The sequence below is a fragment of the Aotus nancymaae genome, unplaced genomic scaffold (genome assembly GCF_030222135.1).
Source record: "Aotus nancymaae isolate 86718 unplaced genomic scaffold, 86718_ANA_hifiasm-v0.15.2.pri h1tg000007l, whole genome shotgun sequence".
Classification (NCBI taxonomy): Eukaryota; Metazoa; Chordata; class Mammalia; order Primates; family Aotidae; genus Aotus; species Aotus nancymaae.
Genome location: NW_026988418.1, coordinates 55,733,650 through 55,741,025, shown reverse-complemented (window position 1 = coordinate 55,741,025; position 7,376 = coordinate 55,733,650). Strand labels below are relative to the sequence as shown.

The 7,376-nt window shown below is 41.3% G+C and overlaps 1 pseudogene; it reads right to left on the bottom strand.

Moving 5' to 3' along the window:
- Nucleotides 1-4,748: 4,748 nt before the first annotated feature.
- On the bottom strand, nucleotides 4,749-6,861 carry LOC105721679 (glyceraldehyde-3-phosphate dehydrogenase-like; annotated as a pseudogene).
- Between the last annotated feature and the right edge of the window lie 515 nt (nucleotides 6,862-7,376).

The window sequence follows — 7,376 nt, the reverse complement described above, 5'->3', positions numbered from 1 at the left end:
TGTTCTCCGTTGCTTAGAAATGTGGGAAAATGAATGCCCATGGTAAACTGAAGAGACGCATACAAAATCTCAGAAGGAATCACTTAAATTGTGAAAATTTGTTGTATTTGGAATCCAATCTGATAGAAAGACAGGTAAAAGACCTGAACAGACACCCACCAAAGAAGATACATAGATTTATAAAAAAAAAAAAAAGCATATGAAAAGATGCTCAACATCATGTGTCATTAAAGAATTGCAAACTAAAATGAAAATGAGATACCACTGCACACCCATTAGAATGGTGAAAATCTGCAACACTGATGACACCAAATGCTAGCAAGAATGTGGAGCATCAGGAGTGCTCGCCCTTTGCTGGTGGGGATGCAAAATGGTACAGACGATTTGTAAGACAGTTTGGCAGTTTCTTATAAAACTACATGTATTCTTAAAATGTTATCCAGCAATCATGCTCTATTGCATTTACACAAATAAATACGAAACTTATGTCCACAGAAAAATCTATTTTTAGGTTAGATCTTTAGAGTAGTTTTATTTATGATTATCAAAACTTGAAGCAGCCAAATTGTCCTTCAGTAGTTCAATGGATGGTGGAATATTATTCCGTGCTTAAAAAAAATAATAAGAGCTATTAAGCCATGAAAAGACAATGGAGGAAACATAAATGTATATTACTAAATGCGAGAAGCCAGAATTAACAGGCTACAAGTAGTGTGATTCCAACTATGTGACATTCTGGAAAAGGCAAAACTTTGGAGCCCATAAAAAGTCAATGGCTGTTGGAGTCAGGGTGCACAGAGGGATGAGCCAGCAGAACACAGAAGATTTTTAGGGCAGATGGTACTAGAATGGTGGTTACACATCAGTATACATTTGTCAAAACTCAGAGAATGTGCAAGACCAAGAGTGAACTGTGGACTTTGAGTGATAAAGATGTGTCAATGCAGATCAATTGACTGGATAAAATGTACCATTCTGGTGCAGGATGTTGATAGTGGGGGAGGCTGTGTATGTGTGGGGGCGGGAGTATATGAGAACTCTGTACTTTCCCTCAATTTTGTTGTGAAGCTAAAACTATTACAGAAAATAAAGTCTGTTTTAAAAATTAAATGAGAAAATATATGTAAAGCACCTGATAGCTAGCAGAGGGCTCAATTAATATATTAGAGCTCATATGTAGAGCTCTCTACCTGCAAGGGGATGTCCCATATGACCTCTTGGTCTGTTCTCAACTGATTATTCCTTAAAATAAATATCTGGAGTGGACTTGCTGTGTGAAAACGTGTGAAAGTTTAAAATATTTTGTCAGATACTCACCAGATATTTGCGTGACCTTAGACTTCCACAGATAATAAGCCTGCTTCCCCACATCTTCACCAACATTTGGAAACTTCAGTGAACCTAATATTTGCTAAACCGCTTGTGGTTTTCAAGCCGAGTTAATGAAGGGTGAATGTTTTTTGTAATGCAAAAGAAATCTCCAAGAAAAGAAGGCAGCTTGTTGAAAGTGTGACAGTCTACCAATTTTTTCTTTTTTCTTTTTTTTTTCTTTTTTTTTTGAGATAGGCGACCCTCTGTCACCCAGGTGGAGTGCAGAGTGGCACGATCTTGACTCGCCACAACCTCCACCTCCGAGGTTCTAGCAGTTCTCCTGCATCAGCCTCCGGAGTAGCTGGGATTACAGGCACGTGCCACCATGCCCAGCTGCCTAGCTATTTTTTATTTTTTTGTATTTTTAGTAGAGATGGGTTTTCACCATGTTGGCCAGGCTAATCTCGAGTTCCTGACCTCAGGTGATGCACCTGCCATGGCCTCACAAAGTGCTGGTATTACAGGTGTTAGCCACTGTGCCTGGCCTTTTTTTTTTCCTTAAACATTGGAGTTCCAGGAGCTCTAGGATTGGCACAGAGTTCCGATTTCATCTGGGGAAATGACTCAACTGGAGAAATATCTACTTTCAAGCTCACTTACATAGTTGTTGGAAGATTCACTTCCTTGAAGGATATTGGACTGAGGCCCTCCGTTCCCCTTTGACTGTTGGCTGCCCTCATTCCTTGCTATATTGTCCTGTCCAGCATGGCAGCTTGCTTCATCCAAGCCAATGAGAAAGAGGAAGTGTGAAACAGGATGCAGGTAACAATCTTTTCTCACCTAATCACGGAAGTAATATTTCATCACTTTTGTCTTATTATACTGATTAAAAGCAAGTTACTAGGTTCAGCCCACACACAAGGGAATGAATACCAAGAAGTAAAAATCACTGGAGTCACCTCAGAGACTAGCTATCCTACCATCATTGTCACCTTCTGGAACACTTGGTTGAATGGCATCTATGTGACCTCAAAATATTTGACAAACAGAGAATTAAGTAGGAGATGAAAAAGAGATTTTGCTAAAGGCTTCTCCTTCCTCATTCCAAAGGCCTTGCTGGGAAAGACAGCCAGGTTGAGCTCATATAAACCGAAAGCTCTGCCCCCAGCTCTCCTGTATGTTGGAGGGGATGGAGTTCCCATTTTTCCTTACTTCTGAAAACTGGCTCTTCAAGTACTCTACAAATGTTTAGGAACCTACTCATATTCATGCTTTAGATGGGAAGAAAATTGCTTCTGCTTGGCAAACAGCTTTGCCCTTGGCAATGGTCCCAGCCTCTCATTAGCATGGGAAAATTTCCACTTTTTTCATTTTTGTGGTCACTGTTCTCTTCTATTTCTTTTTATGTTTTAGTTCATAAGCACTAAGTTTCAAGAGCACTAAGACATTCTAGAGTCCTTGATAGCTCACTCATCCTTCCATTCATTTATTCAATAAACATTTATTAAGTTTCTATTATGTGTCAGATATGCAAACTCTTATGGTGATAAAAAAACGTATGAGACAGACTCTGTTTGGTCAAACACTCAAAAATGTTTGAACATTTACTCTACATAAGGTGCTGAGGATTAATAAAGACAGCAGTCCAGTTGTGTTTTTTTTTTTTTTTTTTTTTGAGACAGAGTCTCCAGCGCCAGGCTGGAGTGCAGTGACGCAATCTCGGCTCACTGCAACCTCCGCCTCCCAGGTTCAAGCAATTCTCCTGCCTCAGCTTCCCAAGTAGCTGGGACTACAGGTTCGCGCCACCATGCCCAGCTAATTTTTGAATTTCTAGTAGAGACGGGGTTTCACCATGTTGGCCAGGATGGTCTCAATCTCTTGACCTCGTGATCTGCCCGTCTCGGCCTCCCAAAGTGCTGGGATTACAGGCGTGAGCCACTGCGACCAGCCAGCAGTCCAGTTTTAAGACTAAGCAACAAAAGCAAACTCTTGACTCCACTGGCTGTAACACCTTTTTACTGAGATCTTCACGGCACAACTTCTTCAAAAGGTGTTTATTAATAGTCACTGTCTTCACATTTTTCTTCTATCCCTCAACACACAGATGAATAGTGTTAGACTTTTCAGTTGAACTTTCAACCCAATTATTCTTGAAAATTGCTCTTACCAAAGGACTTACAATGTTGCCAAAATCAATAATCAATTATTTTCCTATTGCATTTGATGCACCAGCAGCATCCAGAATAGTGGACCACACACTTCTTGAAACACTTTCTTTGCTTGACTTTTACAAGCTCCTCCTAATTTCCCTCCTGCCTGCCACCAACTCCTACTCAGTATATTTAGCTGGTCCCTTCTCCTCTGTTCAACTTCTAAATGTTGATATATCTATTCCAGGATTCAATCTAGAAACTTTCCCTTTTATCCATGAATATTCTTACCTTGGCTTATTTCATCTAGTCCTGTGCCTTTAAAAATTATTCTATGCTACTCATGTACAAACTGACCTCTCTAGGACTATAGTGCAAGAAGTTTAATTATCTTAAAGTAACCCAGGAATTTAATAAGCTGGACAAAAAGAGGGATTTCCTTTTCCCAGCATGAGGGACTGTGCCTACTATAGCTCCTTGTACAATGGGTGGCTTTATCCCCTAAGAAAAGGGGAACTATTTGCATGAATACCAAGGTCTACAGGTGCTGGGCAGTTGATTTTCTCAGACAATCTTGTGAGCAGCTGGCACCTAGATCCAGACCGTTTCACACCAACAGCCTGTGTATTCTTCCATTGATAAAGCTGTGTCCTTGTGCTTACATAATAAAAAATTTTAATAAGGGAGACTTTCCTATACTGGAAATCAGACTCCCATTGTGAGCCCAGCATTTCCTGACCATTATGGATTAGTAAAAAATGGGAGGATAGAGAAATCATGCTGTCTATTCTTTTGCTTATCAGTAATGTTTGTGAGTTTTCCTAATACAGCATATTTTTTTTTGGCTGAGCACAGACAGTGGACTTTATTGATGGTGCAGTACAAAGGTGGGGTTCCCTAGCCCCTCCCTCTTCAGGGTTCTGCATGGGAACTGTGAGGATGGGAGATTCTCAGTGTGGAGGGGACTGAGTGTGGCAGCGACCTGGCACCTGAGGGCCCCTCTTTTCCTCTTGTGCTCTCACTGGGGCTGGTGGTACAGATGTCTTACTCCTTTGAGGCTGTGTGGGCCATGAGGTTCACCACCCTGTTGCTGTAGCCAAATTCACTGTCATACCAGAAAATGAGATTGACAAAATGGTCACTGAGGACAATGCTAGTCCCAGGATTGAAGGTGGAAGAGTGGGTTTCAATAGTTAAGCTGGAGGAGACAGTCTGGTTCTCAGTGTAGCACAGGATGCCCGTATGGGGACCCTCTGATGCCTGCTTCACCACCTTCTTGATGTTATCCTATTTGGTAGGTTTTTCCAGATGGCAGGTCAGGTCCATGACCAACATGTTGGTGGTGGGACGTGGAAGGCCATGTCAGGGAGTTTCTTGTTCAGCTCATGGATCTCCTTGCTCACAGCCTTGACAGTGCCAGTACATGCAAGGATGATATTCCAGAGAGCCCTGCGGCCATCACGACACAGTTTCACGGAGGTGCCTTTCACAGTCTTCTGGGCACAATGATAGTGATGACTGTGGTCATGAGTCCTTCCACTACACCAAAGTTGTCATGGATGATCCTGGCCAGAGGTGCCACACAGCGTTGGTACAGGAGGCACTGCAGATGTTCTTGAGGATGTTTTCATACTTCTCATGGTTCACACCCATCACAAACATGGGGGTATCAGCAGAGGGGACAGAGATGATGACTCTTTTAGCTTCTCCCTGCAAGTGAGCCCCAGCCTTCTCCATGGTAGTGAAGACACTGGCGGACCCTATGATGTACTCAGTGCCAGAATGACTCCTATTCGATTCTGGTGGGATCTAGCTTTTGGGAGATGGTGGTGGGATTCCCATTCCCATTGATGACAAGCTTCCTGTTCTCAGCCTTGATGGTGCCATGGAATTGTCCATGGATGGAATCATACTGGAACATGTAGACAATGTAGTTGAGGTCAATGAAGGGTCATTGATGGTGACAATATCCACTTTACCAGAGTTATAAGTAGCGCTGGTGACCCAGCACCCAAAATCCATTGACTCAGGCCTTTATTTTTCCATGGTGTCTCAGGGATGCTGCTGCTGCTGCATGAGAAAGTGACACTGTCTGTTGAACAGGAGAAGCAGAAAGCTACAACATATTATTTAACCCATAATTATCATATTGAGAAATAATTCACATGCTCTGCTGCCAATAGGTTGTGACTCAGATGGGCATCATTTGACATAGGATGCTGATTTTCCCTGAGCATGTGGACAATTCAGTTGTCTCAGTATCACTTGTTTCAAAGGCTATGCTTTTCTCCATTGAATTTCCTATTGCCAAAATCAATTGGCCATATGAATTCAGGTCATTAACACAGGCATAGGCAAAAATTCCCTCATAATAAATTATAGGCCTAAATTAAAAGGCTAAATTATATACCTCTTAGAAGAAAACCTAGATTAACATATTCATGATCTCGAATTAAGTAAAACCCTAACTTTTCCTGGTTTAAAAAAAGAGTTGAAAAATAAGACATGATCAAAACTAAAAATGTTTGCATTTAAAGACATCAATAACAAAATGAGAAAAAAATCAAATCATATATTTGATAAAGAACTTCTATCCAGGATATAAAATATACAATTTTGCCTCTCATCTGGTTTTAAAAAATCATGACTACTATTTTCAGTCTTTGCATCATTTTTCAGACCAGAGTTTCTCTAGAAAGGAATGTCACCTATGTTCAGGTGAATAATAAACATGTTGAACCATGACATTTTCACCCTAAGTCACCAGCCCCAGGAGAGTCTCTAACTCAGATCTGATCTGAGATCTGAGTAACTAAACAATGAAAACATAAATAACTCAATTTTATAAATGGGCAAAATATTTGAATAACCATTTCACCAAAAAGGTGTAGGAATGGCCAATAAAGCACATGAAAAGATGGTCAGCATCATCAGTCAGCAGGGAAATGCAAATCAAAACTACAGTGTGACCACTTCTTCCCCACTGCAATGCTGTAATAAAAAAGGACAGTAGGCCGGGCGCGGTGGCTCACGCTTGTAATCCCCGCACTTTGGGAGGCCGAGGCAGGTGGATCATGAGGTCAAGAGATCGAGACCATCCTGGTCAACATGGTGAAACGCTGTCTCTACTAAAAATACAAAAAAAAAAAAAAAATTAGCTGGGCATGGTGGTGCGTGCCTGTAATCCCAGCTACTCAGGAGGCTGAGGCAGGAGAATTACCTGAACCCAGGAGGCGGAGGTTGCGGTGAGCAGAGATCGCGCCATTGCACTCCAGCCTGGGTAACAAGAGCGAAACTCCGTCTCGGGAAAAAAAAAAAAAAAAAAAAAGGACAGTAACATCTGGAGGAAGTGAAAAAGCAATGATGTGGAAAATTGAAATACGCATTTCTGATGGGACATGCGGCCATGTTGGAAACCAGTTTGGCAGTTTCTCAAAACTTTGAAGATACATTTACCCTATGACCTAGCACTTTCACTCCTATCTACCTGAAAAAAAAGACAACCTATGTCCACACAACACACGAATGTGAATATTCATAGCAGCTTTATCCATAATAGTCCATAAAGTGGAAACACATCAAATATCTATCAACGGATGAATGAACAAACAAATGGGAACTATCAATACGATTTAATAGAATTTGGCACCTAAAAGGAATAAAATATTGATCTGTGCTACAACATAGGGGAACCACAGAAGTATACTAAGCTAAGTGAAAGAAGACAGATACAGAAGACCATGTATTGCATGATTCCAGGTATATGGTGTCCAGAAAAGGCAAATCTGTGGAGTCAGAAAGTGAGTTAAGGGTTGTCTTGAGTTGGGGAGTGGGAACAAAAGGTGGTGACTGATGAGCGTGAGGGATTTCTTAAGAATGATAGAAATGTTGCAAAACAGGATCCTGACAATGGTT